This window comes from Lithobates pipiens, unplaced genomic scaffold, assembly GCF_037356315.1.
Source record: "Lithobates pipiens isolate NorthernLeopardFrog02 unplaced genomic scaffold, aLitPip1_a1.2 Scaffold_13, whole genome shotgun sequence".
Lineage (NCBI taxonomy): Eukaryota > Metazoa > Chordata > Amphibia > Anura > Ranidae > Lithobates > Lithobates pipiens.
Genome location: NW_027507718.1, coordinates 487152483 through 487174900, shown reverse-complemented (window position 1 = coordinate 487174900; position 22418 = coordinate 487152483). Strand labels below are relative to the sequence as shown.

The 22418-nt window shown below is 42.3% G+C and overlaps 1 long non-coding RNA gene across 1 annotated transcript in view; it reads left to right on the top strand.

Annotated features, from left to right (window-relative positions):
• The window catches only part of LOC143975538 (uncharacterized), a 28401-nt gene extending 7055 nt beyond the window's left edge, over positions 1–21346 (top strand). Inside the window, exon 2 of the long non-coding RNA XR_013272390.1 lies at positions 20477–21346. This is a non-coding gene — a long non-coding RNA (uncharacterized LOC143975538). The remainder of the gene's footprint in view (positions 1–20476) is intronic.
• Positions 21347–22418: the final 1072 nt, after the last annotated feature.

Below are 22418 nucleotides of genomic sequence, written 5' to 3'. Positions count from 1 at the left end.
CGCTGGACAGGGCGGTAAGCGGTAAGGTGCATATTACCGCTGACTTTCACGGCCCATTGGGTCACTCTTCTGGCAGCTGGGAAGGATGCAGGACAAGGTACAGTAGTGTTGGAGGTTGTTCCGCCACCACGCCTCCAAAATGCTACTACTGGTTATGACACACCTCTCTCCTCCACTCCCTCCTCTTCTTCTTCCTCCATGGCCTCTTCCAGTGCTCTGTCCTCGGAACCAGCGGTGCTCCGTAGGCGTTCCAGGGGCTACGCAAGTATGCAGGTAAAACAATGCCATGCCGTGCTTGCGCTGGTTTGTTTGGGGAACAGGAGCCACACTGGGGCAAATATTTTGTCAGCTCTGCAGGGGCAGGCCGAGAGGTGGTTGACGCCACACCAGCTTAAGCCAGGAATGATGGTTTGCGACAATGGCACCAACCTCCTCTCCGCCCCCCGACAGGGACAACTGACCCATGTGCCCTGTGTGGCTCACGTCCTTAACCTGGTGGTGCAGCGGTTCTTGGGCAGGTACCCGGGCTTACAGGATGTCCTGAAGCAGGCCGGGAAAGTCTGTGTGCATTTCCGCCCATCATTTAATGCCTGTGGTCGGCTGGCTGAGCTCCAAAAGGAGTTGAACCTGCCCAAGAACTGCCTTATACAGTATGTGACATGCCCACCAGGTGGAACTCAACGTTGGCCATGCTGCAGCGGCTGCACATGCAGCAGAGGGCCATCAATGAGTACCTGTGCATCTACGGCACCTGGACAGGGTCAGGGGAGCTCAGTTTTTTTTCTCACCACGCCAGTGGGGCATGATCAGGTATTCATGCACTGTCCTGTCACCGTTTAAGGAGGCCACAAGGATGGTGAGCAGTGACAGTGCATGCATCATTGACACTGTACCTCTTGTCCACAATAATGGACAGGGCACTTGAGGCAGAACAGAGGCAGGAAGAGGAGGACTTCCTTGCCTCTCATGGCCCCCTTTATCCAGACAGTGTTCATGCTGTCCCACCCATCACACAGGAAGAGGAGGAGGAGGAGGAGGATGATTGTGTCAGCATGGAGGTGGAGGCTGGCACTCAGCATCAGCAGCCTTGTAGGGATGATTTACAGTCCTAAGAAACCCATGGACTTGTACGTGCCTGGGAGGAGGTAGCTGTAGATCATGTTGTCCTTAGTGACCCAGAGGACTCCGGACCGAATGCCTCAGCTAACCTACGCTGCATAGCCTCCCTGATCCTGCAAAGCCTGCTGAAGGATCCTTGTATTCTTCGGATCAAGGAGAGGGACCATTACTGGCTGGCCACTCTCCTTGATCCACGGTACAAGGGTAAGGTTGCTGACCTTATCTTGCTGCCGCAGAGGGAACAGGGGATGAGACATCTCCGGGAGGCCTTGCAGAAAGGTCTGTGCAACGCGTTCCCAGAGACTGGGAAGTTACAAACTCCTGGTCCTGGACAATGTATTGCTGAGGCATCGGTCAGAAGGAGCGGTGGAGAAGGTGGCCATCTGACCGATGCGTTCAGACAATTTTTTAGTCTGCAGCCCCAAGGTATGATCAGTTCCAGCAACCATTGCCAGCGTCTGATTTACATGGTGCAGGAATACCTAGGGGCAAGGTCAGACTTGGACACCTTTCCCACCGAAAATCCTCTGGCTTACTGGGTCTTGAGGATGGATCACTGGCCAGAGCTTGCACAGTATGCACCTGAGCTACTGGCCTGTCCTGCATCCAGCGTTCTTTTGGAACGCACCCTCAGTGCTGCCGGTGGCTTTGTTACCGATCACAGGGTGCGCCTGTCCACCGACTCAGTTGATCAACTGACCTTCATAAAGATGAATCATTCTTGGATCACCCACAACTACCAAGCACCTGAAGCTAATGTAACCGAATATTTTTTTTTCGAAATATCACATCCCTTCAAGACTGCCTATGCTGATGCTGAGTGACTGTCCTGTTATGTTGATTGTCTATCCTCTTCCTCCTCCGCTGATATGTTGGAAGAACATTTTTGGTTCTGGGTGATGCCAGCAGCCCATTTTTTCTGCCCCTGTTTAACAGGGGCGTTTAATTACAATTTTTTATGCAATGCTTTGCAGCAGGGCTCATTCCTGCACTACAACTAGAGTATATGGGAGAGGTTGCAGTGTCGTGGCACCAGCACCAGTGCCTAAGGCCCAATTTTTAAGCCCCTGTTTAACAGGGGCATGTAATTACAATTCTTGATATAATATTTCACAGCAGGGCCCGTTCCTGTGCCCACCCAGAGTAACTGTGAGGACTTATAGTGTTGTGGCACCAGCACCACAACCACCAAAGGTCAATTTTTCTACCACTGTTCATCAATGGCATGTAATTACAATTCTTGATATAATCGTTCACAGCAGGACGCTCCAGCGCCCACCAAGAGTCACTTTGAGGGCTTACAATGTTGTGGCAACACCAACACCTTGTTCCGCCATTTCTGCAGAGCATATAGGGCAGGCCCCTACTTTCAAACATCCAACTTACAAACGTCTCCTACTTGCAAACGGAAGGAGACAACAGCAAGTGAGATGAAAAAAGACGGACGACAAAACAAATTATACAGGGGTGATAGCCCTTCCCTATGTTTTCCAAAAAGCTTAAAAATAGATTTTTTGACTGGAGCTACACTTTAAAAATGTACCAGTTCAAAATTACAAACAGAATCTACTTAACACAACAAATCTACACAGTCCCTGTCTTGTTTGCACCGCCTGTATACTGCTGTACTGAGTATATAGGACCTGGGGGCCCCATGTCTTTCCTTTTTTAATATGGGTACGGCGTTCCCCTTAATATCCATACAAGACCCAAAGGGGCTGGTAACGGGCAGGGGGGTTACCCATGCCATTTTTCTCAATGATTTTCATCCATATTGCCGGAACCAGATATTACATTAAAAACGCAAGTAGTTTGAAATGACTTTTTTTCTGTTAAATGTCATTTTGTGCAGGGACTGTTCTAAACACGGGAAACACGTGGCACATCACAGGCATACTATAGACACCCCCCCAGGCGCAATATTTAAAGGAATATTTCACTTTTTTTTTCACTTTAATCGTCATTAAAATAAGTGCTCCCGCCAAAATGTCAATTTTTAAAAACATTTTAGGCATTGACCCATGTCCCCTGGGGCAGGAGCGAGGTCCCCAAACCCTTTTTAGGACAGTATCTTGCATATTAGCCATTACAATTAGCACTTTTTATTTCGAACGTTCAAGTCCCATAAACTTCAATTGGGTTCTAAAGTTTGTACGAATTTTCAGTCCGTTCAAAAGTTCTGGTTCGAACCGAAGCGGGGGGTGTTCGGCTCATCCCTAGTCACAAGCATACTTGGCAATCTGAAGAAGCAGTACAAAAGTAATTCTTTTTTTCTATGGTTTCACAAGTGGATCCAATTATATGTTTTAACCATTGTACGGTAAAAGTTATGCTTTTTTTTTCTTTTTTTTTTTTTTTTTGTGTAATCGTATAATCATTTAACTACTTCTGCCCTGGAAGGTTATACCCCCTTCCTGACCAGGCCATTTTTTGTGATACAGCACTGCATTTCTTTAACTGACAATTGCGCGGTCGTGTGTTGCTCTACCCAAATAAAGTCAATATCCTTTTTTTCCCACAAATAGAGCTTTCTTTTGGTGGTATTTTATCACTTCTGCACTATAAACAAAAAAAAAGACAATTTTGAAAAAATAACAATATTATTTACATTCTGCTATAAAATAGGAATGGGCCGAACATGTTCGGTTTGTACCAGAACATGCGAACAGGCAAAAAATTACTTTGAACACGCAAACACTCCAAAGACATGCAGATAGGTTAATTGGCTTTTGTCCAAAATTGTCCAAAATTGGCCCTAGTATATGAATGGGGACCTTGGATTGTGGGCTCCTTGAGGGTAGGGACCGATGTGAGTGTACAATGTACAGGGATTGGGACAATTGTAGACATTCACTCAGGTTGAACTGGATGGACTGGTGTCTTTATTCAACCTTACTATGTAACTATGTAACTATGTAACACCAAAGTCTATGGGACACGAACATGAAAAATAAAATGTGCTAATTTTAAAGGCTTATATGCATGGTATTATCTTAAAAAGTGTTTGGGGACCTGGGTCCTGCCCCAGGAGACATGTATCAATGCAAAAAAAAAGTCTGGGTGCAAGATTACATTTCTAAAGGAAAAAAGTCATTTAGAAGTACTAGCAGTAGCTATAGTACAGGCTATAATGAATTGCTAGGCTATATGAAGGCTATAATGAAGGCTATAATGAATTGTCACTCCGGCAATACACATGCAAGTTCATTGATAAAAACGGCATGGGATTTGCCCACAAGGGAACCCCAACCAAAATTGTCTTCTTCTTTCCCCACTTCTTCTTCCATCTTCTTTCTTCTGGTCTTCCTTCAGTGTTCTTCTTCTTCCTCCATTTTGTTCTTCCCCCGCTTATTCCTCTATCTTCCGCCGGTCTTCTCGTCCAGCATCTTCCTCTGGCTTCTTCTTCTCCGCTTCGTCCTCCGCACAACCCGATTCAATGGGAGTCTTCCGCTGTGTGACGCTTCTGTTCAGGTGACAGTTCTGATATAACAAAGGGCGGGGCCACCCGATGACCCCACCCCCTCTGACGCACAGGGACTTCCCTATGGTTTTTCCCGTGTTGTCAGAGGGGGTGGGGTCACCCGTTTACATAATTTTTATGTATGGACAAATGATAAATATTATGAAATTGAGGCTTAAAAGTGATTTATTTATTTATTGTTCAATATGTTTATTGAGTTTTATAGGGAATAAAAGGGATAGACATCACAATAAACAAATAAAATATAACATATGACAAGGTACACGGTGCAAACAGATGGCTCAAGGATAGCAGATAATAAATATCAACGGGTTTCCATGAGTGGTAAACATTTACAATACATGCAGTAATGTCTTCCTTAAAGTTATCATACGGGGCGTGATAATTGTTTGTTAACCCATATGCTCCATGAGCTAGAAAAATTGGCATATTTGAGGCCATTTATTGCTATGAGGCATTCAAAGGTATAATTGGTATTGACCATGGTCACTACTACTGAAATATTAGGAGATAGATTTGTTTTCAATTTCTTGTGGATAGTGAGTCTGGCTGCTACCAAAATGTTGTTGACCACGGGTTGGTATGAGGGAGGGTAACGATCAATACCAATGTTAACAACTTGCCGACCAGCTGTCGTCATTATACTGCGGTAGGTCGGCACAACCCCACTAACCGTCGTAGCTGTATTTCAGTCCCTTTAAGCAGGATATCAGGTGCATGCAAGCTGCCGGAGGTGCCCGCTGCACAGCGGGGGTACTGATGCTTATGAATGGCAGTTGCAATGACCGCTGGCCACGAGCGATCCTGGGCATCGAGAGGCAGAGCAGGGACGCATGTGTGTAAACACACATATTAGTTCTGTGAAGAGAGGAGAGAGAGATTGTTCCCAGCACGTAGGAACTCACAATGATCTGTCATCTCCTATAGTCAGTCCCCTCCCCCACAGTTATAACACACACATAGGAAACACAGTTAACCCCTTGATCGCCCCCTAGTGTTAACCCCTTCCCTGCCAGTGACATTTACACAGTAATCAATGCATTTTTATAGCACTGATCGCTGTATAAATGCCAGTGGTCCCAAAAATGTGTTCGAAGCGTCCGATATGTCCACCATAATGTCTCAGTCCCAATAAAAATCTCAGATCGGCCCCATTACTAGTAAAAAAAATAATAATAATTAAAATGCCATAAATCTATCCCCTATTTTGTAGATTTTTGTGCAAAACAATCAATATATGATTTTTGCGATTTTTTTAACCAAAAATATGTAGAAGAATACATATCGGCCTAAACTGAGAGAACAAAATGGGGATATTTATTACAGCAATAAGTACAAAATAGTATGTTTTTTTTCAAAATTGTCGCTCTTTTTTTGTTAATAGCAAAAAATAAAAACCGCAGAGATGATTAAATAGCATCAAAAGAAAGCTCTATTTGTGGGAAAAAAGGGATGTCAATTTTTTTGGGGTACAGCATTGCACGACGGTGTAATTGTCAATTAAAGTGATGCAGTGCTGTATCGCAAAAAATGGCCTGGTCATTGAGCAGCCAATTCTTCAAGGGCTGAAGTGGTTAAGCAAGGCTAAGGCAGGTTGTGGTTTAATAAGGATACCCGTACAAGGTGCGAGTAGTTGGAAAACATGGGTCCACAAGCTAGTGAGGCTAGGGCATGTCCATAAAACATGTATGAGATTCCCCACTTGTCCACACTCTCGCCAGCACAGAGGGGAAATGGAGGGAGAGAATTTAGCTAGCCTAAATGGTGTATAGTACCATCTATTAGTAATTTTGATTGTCACTTCATGGTGGCTGGTGCAGTGTGATGCTTTAGCAATGGAACCGAAAGCAGCACACCACTGTGTTGGTGAGAATTATGTTTCGAGGTCCCGTTCCCACTTTAACATGGGGTTGGTTTTGCTAAAGGTACTTTTGCCCTGCAGCATATAATAAAGAAGGGAAGTCCCTCTCGGTTTGGGTATAGGGTGGGAGTAGAAGTCCCAGATGCGGGGGTCATCAGAAGTGTGGGTTTTGGGTATTTGGCGATGAATTGTGTAAATTACCAGTGATTTTGAACCGGTTTGAATTACAACTGTGAGCTAATAATCTTTGTGTCATGGGGATAGAGTGACTCCTAGTGGCCTATTGGAACATTACCGACATACTATGTAGGAGAGATAATATTAACACATGGGTGCTCAACCTCAGCCCTCCAGCTGTTGTGGAGCTACAAGTCCCATGAGGCATTGCAAGGCTGACAGTTACAAGCATGACTTCCAAAGGCAGAGGCATGATGGGACTTGTATATCCAAAGCAGCTGGCGAGCCACAGGTTGTGCACCTATGCATTAACATGAATGGATAATGGGGACAATTCACTAAAGGTGACCACATATCTCATGCAATACTGAAAATGTCAATTCACTATTGCTTCTATGCAGTATTTACCACAAACTGAGAAAACTCTTGGTATATACCACATAAAAAGGCATTAAAGTGAGTTCACAGAAATAAATAAATACGGTAATTAGGTAGTGATCCAGGCTTGTGATAGCTTTAAGTATGGAAATTGTCAGACCTGGTTTATAGGGTGAGGGATTGGTATAAAATAGGCAGGACCAGCTGGAGCAGGTGGCAGCTTAGATTCCACTCAGGAGTTGTCTCTGGAGGCTGGCCGGATGGTAGCTGGTGAGATAGTGGGAATTTCGCAGCCATCATTTTTCCATCTCCTCACTAAAGTATTGCACAGTTTCCAGGTAATTGCCCCACAGGATGTGACAGTATGGGATATTTTTGCGAAAATTTACAGCATGGTTTAATGCGGTAAATAAATACCACATAATTTGAAAATATAATGCATGCTATATATTAAAGTGGATGTAAGACCACTCTCATCATTTCTAAATGACTTCCATAGTGCTAATCAATAAGGATATACATGGTTCCTACATATATCCTTCCCTGTCGAAAATCTCCCCTTTAGCTGTTTGTAACCCCGTAATACTCTGGATTCTGTGGGCGGGTCTGTTGTCCGACTCTCGGTGGGTGGAGTTGTGATGTCAATAGACTCCCCGCCCACCTCTACACTCCCCTTGGCCAGGCATCTTCTGCTGGTCTCGTGGATTGAGCCCCATGATCACTAACATCCAGTCAAAAACCAAGAAAGGCACCACATGACTTCAGCATGCCCAATCATGCTGAGGTGTGGGGCAGCCAATCCTGGGAGAGCTGAAGAATAAAGGAAGGGGATGTGAAGTACACAGAATGCCCATACATGAGATAAGGAAATCACCTGCCAGTCACAGCAAGGGGGGAGAATCTATTTCTCTTTGTTTCCTTTTTTATTTTACTGAAAAGAGGATTGCCCAGAGCTGGATTAACTCTTCGTGGCAAGACTGGGCACAGATAAAATTACATTCTATACTCTACTCTACAAATTTGGAGTGTTATTTAACAGTTTCTTTTTTCAAAAACATTGTGCATTATAATACTGCATACTTGGATGTGGTAGAATATCACTGAATTGCCCCCAATAAGTGATTTTATCTATATAATATACGCTGACAAAAACTATATATATGGTGTCAGAATAACCACAAATGTAGCACCCTTGTCCTAAACAGGATTGCTAGTAAATTTAATGTGCTAGGTGGTAACTTGCAGTCTTTGATCCACTGGTTTCTGTCCTACAGTAAGCTTGAGATTCATTTGTAGTCTCTCTCTTATGTCAATAGGTAGCTCTGTTGCCTTTGGCATTAGGATGATATATTACAGTAAATTCAGGTGATGAGTAAATATGTTGTCTCAGCCAATTAGCAGTAGTTTCCTTTGGCCGCTTTGCATGCTGGGATAAGCTATTTATTTGGAAGAAATCAAGTGATCGGGATTCTTTCCACCCGGGCTACAGATGTGTGTGGAGCAGCAGCTGAGGTGCAGGTCTGAAGCCTGAGGCTTAGCAGGTGGCCCTGCTCTTACCTATATAAGAACTAGCAAATGCGGAGAAGGCATTCGACGGTCAGCCGTCAATGAGTGCAGAGCTTTTATTTTTAATTTTTCGGGTTCTGGCGGTGCGGTGGGTATCGTGATTGACAATGAATCTAACTCAGGGGACACAGTTTTTTTATTTTTTAATAAAGGAATTGTCAAAAACTGTCTCTGTATTTTTATTGCTTTTTGACCATTTTCAGTCACTCTCATTCACATGGGGGGCTTCCAGATTCCAATAAGCACCCCGCCGGCAGACCCCCACATCCCAGGGTTGTGGGGAAGAGACTCTTGTCCCCATCAACATGGAGACAAGGTGCTTTGGCCTTTGGCCAATTATGGCTCTCTTAGCTGAGGGCGCTGTGATTGGCCAAAGCATGCAGGTCATGGTGCATGCTCTGGCCAATCATCATACAGCAATGCTCTGCGCTCCCATGGTGCATTATGGGCCATTACACGGCATTCGAATTTGGCTCGAATGGCCCGTAATGTTTGGTTTTCGATGAACGGGCGAACAGACAAGAGTTACCAGCACAGAGAACTGACCACATTGTGCTCTCCTGCATAGTGTGGTCAGTTTTTATTAGGAAAGCAGAGGCGCTGACAGGAACACCAGAGATTTCACACAAAGGAAGCAGGAATATGAAATGTTGGGTTTACATATTCTTTAATTGTGACAAGACCTATAATTATCTTGAAATACTATATATCATCTGAAAAAAATCTACCTAAAATATATGCCAAGCCACAGATATACAGTATATTTATCCCTGGTCAACTGACACCCAAAGTAAATATCCCAGTGGTCAAATCTATTTCATTCTGTGTCTGCCTGGAGAAAAGACTACATTTTTGCGCCAAAAACTGTCCAGTAGACATGAATTATTTTGTTTTGTCTTGATTTCTTATTTACATAAATTTGTTGAGTTAAATTTGTTTAATTTTTTTTCTAGAATTTGTTTTGTTTATTCAAATTCAAAATGATTTGTATTTTCAGAATTTGGAAAATTTGAATCGAAATTCATCTGATTTGCATTCAAATTTAATTCTGTTTGAAATTCGAATTTGGAAGATGGTTATATTCATTCTATTCTATTCCATTCTATTGTTTTTTTCATTCTATTATTTTCAATTCTATTCTATTCTATTTAATTCTATTTGAATTTATTATATTTGAAATTTGAATTGCGGAAAAATGTTCTTTATTTCTATTTTATTTTATTCTATACTTTTTTTTTCTATTATATTCTTTTCTATTGTATACAAATTACAATTTATTCTATTTGAAATTTGAACATAGTTGTAGTCTTTCTATTTTATTCCATTCTATTCAATTTATTTCTATGCAATGCTATTCCTTTATTTTCTATTCTAGTTAATTCTGTTCTTTTATTTTTTATTCTATGTGTGTTCTGTTTTACTCTATTCATTTATTTTATATTATATCCCTTTATTTTCTATTCAGCTTTTTCTATTCAATATTTTCTATTATTTTATTTTGTATTCTGTTCTGTTTTACTCCATTATATTCTATTATTTTATGTTCTATTCTTTTTCCTTTATTTTATATTCTATTTTATTCTCTTCGGAAATTCGAATTCAATTAGAAAAAGATTTGAATTCAAATTTGATTCAAAAATGTTTTGAATTCAAATTTTATCTGAAATTTTGTTTCGTTATTTCGGATTTGTTTCAATTTGTTGCTATTGTAATTCGGATACGAAATGTACTACACATGTCTACTGGCCATACACCCTGACAGGTTTTAGGGTCACGTAGGGAGAAGAATGTGTGTCTTAACAAGTACAGAAGTGAGGAGTAAGATAAGAGTCCTATCAGTACACACACTATGGTGTGCTTTTAGTGACAGCGTATGGAATTATGATAATAAATGTAATAACTGGATATGTATTTCAGGATCAATAATTTGTAGAAACAAATATTTTAAGGTGTTCATATATAATTATTAACAGGATTTGCATACTTCCTTCTCCCAACTGTCTTCACGCAACTCATAGGGAGTATCACCTTGCCTCTCACTTTGGGATATACTGTAGTTATAAAATATTAGTTGGATGAATGTGACAAACACTTGCCCATTGTTGACTAATTTAGGAAATATTTATCATAATACAGTGCAGACTATGGGAAATCAGAGCCAATCACACCATCATGAAATGACATATCTGGGAGGCATTCTGTACACCGTCTGAGTACAGAATGCCCCCAGGTAGCCACATATCCTAAATATACATAACTGGGTACTAACATTTATAGGCAAAGTTGATCCAGGGAATATTCGACTGCCTCTTGGAGGATCAGGAAGGAATTCCTGCTGTACCCCTGTTTTGCTGGGGGTTTTTTACCTTCTTCTGGATCAACTGTGGGTATAGGATTGTGTATATGGGATTATACTTTTTTTTTTCTCTTTTATTGGTTGGACTGGATGGACTTTGTCTTTTTTTCAACCTGACTAATTATGGAACTATGTACAGTGCCTTGAAAAAGTATTTATACCCCCTTAAAATTTTCCACATTTTTATAATGTTACAGCCAAAAATATGAATGTATTTAATTGTGATTTTATGTGATAGACCTACCCAAAGTGGTACATAATTGTGAAGTTGAAGGAAAATTATAAATTGTTTTCCACATTTTTTACAAATAAATATGTGAAAAGTGTGACATGCATTTGTCTTCAGCCCCCTCCCCTTTACTCTGATACCCGTAACTAAAATCTAGTGGAACCAATTGCCTTCAGAAGTCACCTAATTAGTAAATAGAGTCCACCTGTGTGTAATTTAATCTCAATATAAATACATCTGTTCTGTGAAGACCTAAGAGAGTTTTGTTAGAGAACCTTAGTGAACAAGTAGCACCATGAAGGTCAAGGAACACACCAGACAGGTCAAGGATAAAATTGTGGAGAAGTTTAAACCAGGGTTAGGTTATAAAAAAATACCCTGAGCTTTGAACATCTCACGGAGCACTGTTCAATCCATCATCCAAAAATGGAAAGAGTATGGCACAAGTGCAAACCACCTAAACTGGCAGGCCGGGCCAGGAGAGCATTAATCATAGAAGGTAACTCTGGAGGAGCTGCAGGGATCCACAACTCAGGTGGGAGAATCTGTCCACTGGACAACTATACTGCCCTATACACACGGTCGGACATTCCGACCACAAAATCCATCGGATTTTTTCTGACGGATTTTGGCCGAAACTTGTGTTGCATACACACGGTTGTACAAAGTTGTTCGTTCTGAATGTGGTGACGTTCGTTGCGTACTAAGGGACTATGTAGAGGCCAGTAGCCAATAGCTTTTATCTCGTAATTTATTCTGAGCATGCGCGGCACTTTGTGGAATTCTCTACAAACGATCGGAAAAAGTCAGATTGGATTTTGTTGTTGGAAAATTTTAGATTCAGCTCTCAAACTTTTTCTGTCTGAATTTCTGATGGAAAAAGTTCGATAGAGCCCACACACGCTCAGACAACATAATCCGATCGGACCGTTTCCGTCGGAATTTCCGACTGTGTGTACAGGGCATTAGTCATGCACTCCACAAATCTGGCCTTTATGGAAGAGTGGCGAAAAGAAAGCCATTGTTGAAGTCCTGTTTGCAGTTTACGAGAAGCCATGTGGGGGACATGGCAAACATGTGGAAGAAGGTGCTCTGGTCAGATGAGACCAAAATTTAACTTTTTGGCCTAAAAGTAAAATGCTATGTGTGGCGGAAAACTAACACTGCACATCACCCTGAGCACATCATCCCCACTGTCCAACATGGTGGTGGTAGCATCCTGTTGTGGGGATACTTTTCTTCAGCAGAGACAGGAAAGCTGGTCAGAGTTCATGGGAAGATGGATGAAGCCAAATCGAAGGTAATCTTAGAAGAAAACCTATTAGAGTCTGCAAAAGACTTGAAACTGAGGTGGAGGTTCACCTTCCAGCAGGACAATGACCCTAAACATACAGCCAAAGCTACAATGGAATGGTTTAGTTTAAAGCATATTCATGGGTTAGAATGGTCCAGTCAAAGTCCAGACCTAAATCCAATTGATAATCTGTGGCAAGACTTCAAAATTGCTGTTCAGACGCTCTCCATTCAATCTGACAGAGCTTGAGCTATTTTTCAAAGAAGAATTGGCAAAAATGTCACTCTCTAGATGTGCAAAGCTGGTAGAGACATCCCCAAAAAAGACTTGCAGCTGTAATTGCAGTGAAAGGTGGTTCTACAAAGTATACGAAGCACGCCACACTTTTCACATTTTCCTTCCAGTTTACAATTATGTGCCTCTTTGTGTTGGTCTATCACATAAAATCCCAATAAAATACATTTATTTTTTTGGTTGTAACATGACAAAATGTGGAAAATTTCAAGGGGTATGAATACTTTTTCAAGGCACTGTATATATTGTATTTTACAGAAAATCACAGTGCTGCAGATTTAAAAGGAAAGGTAATTTTTAATAACATTCAATTAAAATATGACTCATGCTTAAATTGTATACGTTGTATTATTAATATTTTTTTTTTCTATGAAAGTGGTGTTACCCTTTAGCCATTTCACTGCCAGAATTGTTTTAGGCCTGAAGATTACATAAAACCCCCAAACATTATATATTTTCTGAAAGCAGACACCCTAGAGAATAAAATAGTGGTAGTTTCAATTTTTTTATGTCACATAATATTACCTCAATGGTCTAGCAAATGCAAAATTTCAGTAAAAAATACACCAATGTTAAATTTTAAGGCAAACCGATGCAATAAATTACCCACATTTGTGGTAAAATATAAAAGATGAGGTTTCACCGAGTAACTGGATACCTAAAAAGTCAAACCTTAAATTTGTGTGCACCTGAGAAATGCTGACAAATTTCAGTACCCTATATTTTCCATAGGCGACCCCTATAGGTCATCAGTTTAGTGTGACAGAGGAGGTCTTATGCTAGAATTATTGCTCTCACTCCATGGAGCCTGTGTAACATGTGTATCTCAATTGATGTTTTTATGCATAAGCACCCTTGATACATGCATTTGTGTTCGTACGCAGGGCCAGTGCCATCATAAGGCAGCCCAGGCAGCCGCCTTAGGGCGGTAGGAGAGAGGGGTCACCAAATCCAGGGGTCCCTCTAAAAATGCTTATGCTGGTACCGGCCCTGTTTGCACATTTACCTCGCTCAGCACACACGGTGACGGGCAGCACAGTCCCGGGTGCTGTAAATTTCAGCTGCTGCTTCCCACACACTTCTATCTGTTCTCCCGGCCCTCCTCCTCTCTCCGACAGATGCAGGATGGATGATGGCCCTTCATTTCTAAACCCCTCCCCTTCTCTCCCTCCAGCCCACCCTATGACCAATCCTCTCCCACAGAGTCCCACCTTCAGTCCAGCACAGACAATCGCTGCTGAACTGGAGGAGAGTGAGATGAGGGGGAGCATGGGAGGGGTTAGACCAGAGGGAGGAGCCAAGTGATACCAGGGGGCGGGGCCAGCAGGAACAGGATCTGGAATGGCATGGTATGGATGAGAACCCTTAGTGGAAGGTAAGACGTGGATTAGATGTCTCATTCTCTGTGAATATCTGTTCTCTGATTATACAGCCTGCAGCTGCTGCATGTACATCATGGGGACGCTCTAGAGAGGTGAACTAATGAGCAATAGATGGGGGCAGAAATGGGGACATAGAGCAAGGGAAACAGGGGGGGGCAGAGCAAAGGAGATGGGGCAAAATAGAAGACATTGACAATAAGGCCCCTTTCACACAGGCGGATGACAGGTCCATGTCTGCTTAGTTTCTGCAGAGTGGACATGGACACAGCGCCGCTCTACTCTATAGGCAGTCAGATTTAGGCTCGGGTCACACGTGTGCGATGCAAGAACCCTGCGAATCCAGTGCGGGTTCCCGCATCGCACCTGAATTACACAGTGGTTAACACTGAGATCTGAAAACCATACAGTTTGTATGTCTGAAATCACATCACAGAGACATCGCATGTGATCTACACAGCAATGAGGTGCGAATCACATGCGATGGCTGGCATCACACAAGTGTGAACTGGGCCTCAAACAGATCAAAATGTCTGTTTACATCCCACTACCCTCCGATCCGCCTAGATGGAGGGGACCAGATCTATTTGAATTTAGCAGATCTGGTCCATTTACATTGGCCGCTCCATAGAGGAGAATGGAGGGTCCAGCAGACAAAAAGTTGGGGGACCCAATCAGACCATTCATGTGAACGTGACTGTGATATTGAGAATAATTTTATATTTATATATATATATATATATATATATATATATATATATAATGTGAGGGGTGCTCTCACGTTTGTGATATACTATATATATATATATATATATATATATATATATATATATATATATATATAGTATATCACAAACGTGAGTGCACCCCTCACATTTTTGGAAATATTTTTTTATATCTTTTCATGTGACAACACTGAAGAAATGACACTTTGTTACAATGTAAAGTAGTGAGTGTACAGCTTGTGTAACAATGTACATTTGCTTTTTTTTCCTCTGGGGGGCGCCTTTGCTCCAGGGGAAGAAGAAGTAGCTTAAAAAAGCGCCTAAAGCTGCATTTTTCAAACACATTTAGGCCCATTTAGATGTTCATTCATTCCATTTGCCAGAATATTAAAGCGGAACTAAACCCTCCTATCCTTTTCAGCCAAGAAAGCAGCCAACTTAGCCTCTGTTTGATCTGCAAATGCCATGATGCTGCGCATGTGATCAGATACCTGTACTAGTCATTTGATAGTTTGGTTGGGAGCACAAGCAAATGAAAGCACACTTTCAGACTGGGGTGGGCGGGGCATCGGCGGTAAAACGGCGCTATTTTTAGGGGCACTTCACCGTTGTTTTTGCAGCGCTTTTTGCCCACTTGAGGGGCACTTTTAACCCCTGCCAATGGCCAAAAAAGGGTTAAAAGCAGCGCTGTCCATTGACTTCAATGGGCAGGGACCCTTTAGGAGTGGTGTATACACCGCTCCCACAATGCTTCAAAGATGCTGCTTGCATGACTTTTTTTTTTGGCGTCCTGCCAGCACACCGCTCCAGTGTGAATGGCCTCGGGGAGAGGCGCTTTTCGGGCGCTTTGCAGGCACTATTTTTAGCACTATAGCGCCTGTATAGCTCCTCAGTGTGAAAGCAGCCTAATTGTTACATTTCCGACATGCCTGGAATGTAACAGATTTTTTTAAACCATTAAATTGATGGGTTTAATTCTAGTCTTATTACTAGTGCTTAGTATTTAGATGCATGTACACACATATAGATATAATTAGGCACAGTCAGTGTTTTTTCTACCCTAACCCTCTTCTGCCATTCACACTGGTGGGGCATTTTTTTTAAACCTCTTAACATTCCTCTTCTAATGAGCCTTTAAACATCTATGTGTGTATGGCCACATAGGATAACATAGAGCGTCATTTAGAGGCTGGAAAGAAAAGTAAAAATTCCTGTAAAAGTGGCAATTTTTCTGTCCTGTGTGCCTGAGCCTAAAGTCACATTCATTTGGTTTCTTACAGCTTAGAAACACTCGCTGCGTTATTTACCACTCCTAACAGACAGATCCCTGGCCTGCTTCTGATAATGAACAAAGTGACCAGGGATATTGGGGTTCAGAGGGGTGAACTAGCCAAATCTGGCCATTATTTTACCACCAAACCCAACACAGGCTGTGTTTAGATCCAGCTCAAGATTCACCTGAACCTCAGACATATCCTTACACTGGATCATATACCTGCAAAATCTCTATCTATGTAACATGCTTACTGATGTCCCCTACCTTATCCTTATAATACATAACAAAATGGACTGATACTGCCATCTACTGGTAGTCTTTGATTTAATTATTTTTTTTCTAATTGCAGCTACAAAATTATGCTCAGTATTTTATGTATTTTTCTCCAGGTTGGTGTTAGGGATCATGTACACCGGACATAAAAACATGACTTCTACAAACATTCAGTGTTTTTTTTATACCTGTAAAAGAACCTCTATGATGGTCTATGTGGCCATGCACCCATAGGTATTTACAGGCATATTTGAAGAGGAGCGTTTACAGGCAGAAAATAAAATGCTCCAAATCTGAACTCTGAGATGAGTTTATGGGTATAATTTATACATGTATTCCATGTGTGGGTACGTGTATTTTACTCTCAATGTCTTATGTACATCAATTCTCGTACTTAGAGACATTTTTTTTCTGCCAAGTTCTGGTAGAATAAATCCACAAATGTTTGAACATAAATCCATATGCCCATGTGCATGAGGTCTTAGGCCCCTTTCACACATGCAGACATTATGTTTGTATTTCATCCATCTGTTTGCGGATGAAATACGGACATACATGCATTCCTATGGGATAGCAGGTGTCTGCGGATAAACATCCGCAGACACCCGCTATCGTCCACCATCGCTATTGTCCGATTCTGCAGACGGAGGAAAATCCTATTTTTCTATCTGTCTGCAGAGCGGATTGGATGAACATGGACAGACGGTCCGTGTTCATCCGATCCCCCATAGAGGAGAGCGGAGAGCTGACAGGGCGGTCCCTGCAGGAACCGCCCTGTTATCCGCCGGCTCAGCGGGGACAAAGGAGCGATCCCCGCTGAGCAAGCAGATAATCACGGGGCAGATCATTACTGATCCATCCAGTGTGAAAGGGGCCTTATGCCGCATACACACGACCAGACTTATGTCCGACAGACTTCCGAAGGAGTTCTGACGGAGTTCTGACAGAGTTCTGACGGACTTTCCGAATGAGCGGACTTGGCCACACACAATCACACCAAACTCCGACGGATTCGAACGTGATGACGTACGACTGGACTCGAATAAGGAAGTTTGTAGCCAGTAGCCAATAGCTGCCCTAGCGTCGGTTTTAGTCCGTCGGAATAGCATACACACGAGCGAATTTTTCGGTAGGAACTGGGTCCGGCGGAGTTCCGTCTGAAAAATTTGAAGCATGTTCCATTTTCTAAAGTCTGTCAGACTTTTGCGAATCAAAAGTCCGTTGCAGCCCACACACGATCGAATAGTCTGCCGGAATCATTCCGTCAGACTTTGGATGTTGAAAAGTCCGCTCGTGTGTACGGGGCTTTATAATTACTTGCCATAATTATGTATGTTACATGCAAACCAGACTCGCAGTGGGAGATTTTGCACTGGCTCCAGAAATGAAGAAACAAATGGAAAACAGAAGTAAATACTTCATTCACCACAATGTTTCTGGGGTTCATAAAAGCTCATAGATGAAGCTCTGACAGTATCAAATTTCGGGAACTGGCTACAAAGGGAAAAATTTTCAGATATGCAGAGTTCATTCTTACATGCGTAAGATGGGCATCCATGGGTGATAAAAACAGGTGGCTGAATCGTGGTTTTGCCACCGAAACCTGCCCACATAAATCCTACCATTACAGCCAGTTGGAGCTGGGCACAAGGCATCCCCCTGATTCATTGCTTTGTGGCTGTGGCAATTTTAACTTGGCTAACAGAGTTTGATAGGCAGAGCCTCCTGTCAAACATGCCCATCAAAAGACAAAGGAAGCGTGCCACAACTGCAAGACAAACATTTGTGGTGAAGAACAATATCCCCCTTGGATTTAAAAAAACCAAATTTCAGAAGGTGGTGGGATTTCCGCCCAAATGCCTGGCCGCTGCTGCTATACCACCCTTTAAAAAGCAATCTATCACTTTTCAGAGGACGGTACAAATTTCCACCTCTGTGAAAGAGCCCTACGTGAGGCTGATTTTTGGTTTGGGAAAGTCACACAATCCATTGATTAGGGGATGATATCTCTTATTTCATTATTTTCCCTTTAGGAAAAATATGTAGGTAATGAACAATATGTCGGAGGAAACATTCACTTATTTATACTGAGGAGTACTGAATGTCCCCCAAGATGTGTGATCATAGGGGAGGAGCAATAATAATGACTTAAGAGGAGAGAAATCTGTGACCACACAGAGGAATGAATACAGGAACATGAAATGTGGTCATATACAGAATATTATTCAGACTAAAGCTGACACATATCACCTGGGAATATATCACTAGAACACCATTCCCTGAGATTCTGCAAAGAATATTCTAATATAAAGTAGCCATTATGAAGTCTTCTTAGCCGGTGTTCCTCTTTATGGTGAGATCATTTATTAAAATGACCCTGCACACATTTCCATTGCAGAATATGAGATCGTATAGCAATTGGATTACCTATCAGTCCCTTACATGGACATAGAGAGTTCTGACTTCTCCATAAAGATCCTCTGTTACAATATGGGACCTTTCTTGTATTTTTGCCCCCTGGTCATTTACATTCACCTGCCAGTTTCTAGCAGACAGAATACTGCTAAGGAGGGGGAGGGGACAATTATTTCCCCCAATATGAAGATTTTCCTGTATATCTGGGGTGGGAAGCTGCTCATCCGCTTGTCCCATTAGAGTATTCTTATGTTATTTAAATGTAAACTAAAGTGTACTATTAAAAATGGTGTATAGAAAAAGGATAATAAATGTAATAATTGGATTTGGAATTACTGATGGGTCATTTTTTTTTTTTTTTTTTAATTTAATTAAGTTGCTCATATACGGTTATCAACAGGATTTATATGCTTTTTTTCCCTACCTTTTTGATACACAGCTTCTATAGTGTAACATCTTATGGCACTTATGGGTCTATTTATACAGCATTTATTGGATCATTACCTTATGAGCTTTTGTTCATCCTTGACAAATGCTGGATGTATACAGTGATTTCCTATGATCATCAGCTCCATCTAGTGGTCAAAATATGGTATTTTTCTTATATAGCCATTTCAGAAAAAAATACTGCATTACGGCCATTAGACAGAGCTGAGATCATATCAAATCACTGTATTATGAAAAATACATCCAGACTTATTCAAGGGTGGGCAATGCTTCCCACGTCCATTCATTTCATTTCACAATTAGCCCCCTTAGTTTAGATGAACAGTGGTGAGTATAATGTGTTAGTGTAATCAGATGTATCTGAGTTCCACTGGAGTGTTTCTAGCACAAAAATTGTCTTAAAAAATGAACACTTGTCAAAGTCGCCATCATGATCGCCATCGCTCTTTAGAATATTATGACTTCTATCCCACCAAAGTCCGACAGATTCAAACGTGATGACGTACAACCGGACTAGAATAAGGAAGTTCATAGCCAGTAGCCAATAGCTGCCCTAGCATTGGTTTTCGTCCATCGGACTAGCATACAGACAAACGGATTTCTCGTTAGGAACTGGTTCCGGCGGAAAGATTTGAAACATGTTCTATTTCTAAAGTCCGTCTGATTTTTAGACAGCAAAGGTCTGATGAAGCCCACACACGATCGAATTGTCCGGCGGATTTGTTCCGTTGGACCTTTGCTGAGGAAAAATCCAGTCGGGTGTCCATTAGGCGTCAGTTCTTCATTCTAGTCATATATACTGTAGAGAGGTGATTAGTGTGTACTAGAGATATACAAATAAGAGAAATTATTATTCATGTAGCAGAGGTCCACTGGAGTGTTTCTAGCACAGATCACTGATCTGAGAATTCTAATTTCCATCTCCCCGGTATTTGCATACACAGTGTGTGGGGGGAACACCTCCCCTGTCACTCTCTCTATATATCTCATTGTACAGGAGACGTCTTCTAGTTTGGATCTGACCCTCCAGAAACATCAAGATGTTTTCTCCCAGTTATCTGCTGGCTGTCATCTTCATTTCTATTCAGGGTGAGAGATGAGGCTCCTTCCATCATCCTCTGCACATACATCTATACATTGTACAATAAATACACACATCAGGATTGATAGGAAATCAATAATCAATATGTCTCTTCCCATCCTCAGGATCCTGTGGACAGATTGTGATGTCTCAGACTCCGGATTCTATGTCTGTGTCCCCGGGACAGACAGTCACCATCACATGTACATCCAGTGCTGATGTAAGTGGCTTGGTAGCCTGGTACCAACAGAAGCCCCAACAACCTCCAAAGCTTCTTATAGCAGCTGCAGATGTTCGTGAATCTGGGATCCCGGACAGGTTCAGTGGATCAGAATCTGAAAATGAATACAAGTTAACTATCACTGGTGCAACTGAAGATGATGAAGGAAGATATTACTGTCAGCAGGGTTATGATTCCCCTCTCACACAGTGATACAGAGCCGTACAAAAACCTCCTTCCTCTTTTATAAAGAAACAATCACAGATGAACCGGAACATTCATTAAAGTTTAATACAATTCTAAATTAATTATTCATGTTAGAAAGAGGATTTTTAATTATAATTTGAACTTTAATGACTGGGGAAGTACAGAGAAGTTCTCAGTGACATATGTAGGAATGGAGGATGTGTCCTTCTATCTGTGATGTCTGTATGTCATTCCTCTGCTCCAGGAAAGTACACAATATAGTCCATAAATGGGAAATATTCACTTTACTACAATATAGATAATTACTGTGCACAGATAAGCAGCTGATATTCATTATTCTGGTTGTAATTTAGCTCTTTTTAGGATTTTTGGAAGAATAGTTTATAGGGTGACAAAGATCTCCACTATGAAGTGCCCCCTTCTCCCTGATATTGACAGCAAGCCAGGAAACCTCGCCGAGGAATGAAAGAGTAACTCCACTTTTGTTAAGAACAAAAAAAAAAATCTCCTCTGAGTGATCCATGTACATTGTAGGGATTTTAAAAACGTTGTTATTCTGAAGAAACAACTGTTTGTTTTTCTGTGTCCTCATTCTGAGTGAATCTGTATGCAAGTTATTTATAAATAGTAACCAGCTGCTGCACCTGCAGGTCTATAATGAGGTACTGTATATACTCGAGTATAGGCCGACCCGAATATAAGCCGAGGCCCCCAATTTACCCCCAAAAAAACTGGCAAACTTATTGACTCGTGTATAAGCCGAGGGTGAGACATGCCTGTCCATCCCTGTGTGTGTGTCCGTCCATCCCTGTGTGTCCGTCCATCCCTGTGTGTCCGTCCATCCCTGTGTGTCCGTCCATCCATCCCTGTGTGTGTGTGTGTCCATCCATCCATCCATCCCTGTGTGTGTGTGTCTCCATCCATCCATCCATCCATCCCTGTGTGTGTGTGTCTCCATCCATCCATCCATCCCTGTGTGTGTGTGTATCCATCCATGTGTGTGTGTGTGTGTGTGTGTGTGTGTGTGTGTGTGTGTGTGTGTGTGTGTGTGTGTGTGTGTGTGTGTGTGTCCAGCCTACCTGTGTCCCGAGCCTTTGTCCCGAGCCTCCGTCCCGTGCCTTGCCTCCTTGCCTCCGTGCCTTGCCGCCGTGCCTTGCCTCCGTCCCGTCCCGTCCCGTGCCGTGCCTTGCCTTGCCTCCGTCCCGTGCCCTCTTCGTCGGCGCCTCGGCGGCCATTGTAAAATTCAAAAGCTGCGCCGCCGCCTTCGCCTGTGATAGGCGGAACACTGAATTTCCCAGCAGCCTGTGTTCCGCCTATCACGTACATCGTATCATCCTCGTCCGTAGTACGAGGATGATACGATGTCCGTGATAGGCGGAACACAGGCTGCTGGGAAATTCAGTGTTCCGCCTATCACAGGCGGAGCCGGAGGCGCGGCTTTTGAATTATAGAATGGCCGCTGTCTGTCTGCTCGACACGCTGATCGAGCGGGCAGACAGCGATGACTCGAGTATAAGCCGAGGGGGGCACTTTCAGCCTCAAAAAAGAGGCTGAAAATCTCGGCTTATACTCGAGTATATACGGTAAGTGTCAGGGTCTGCATCCCTTAAGATGTGGTTTTGTTTTGGGAGTATCTCACC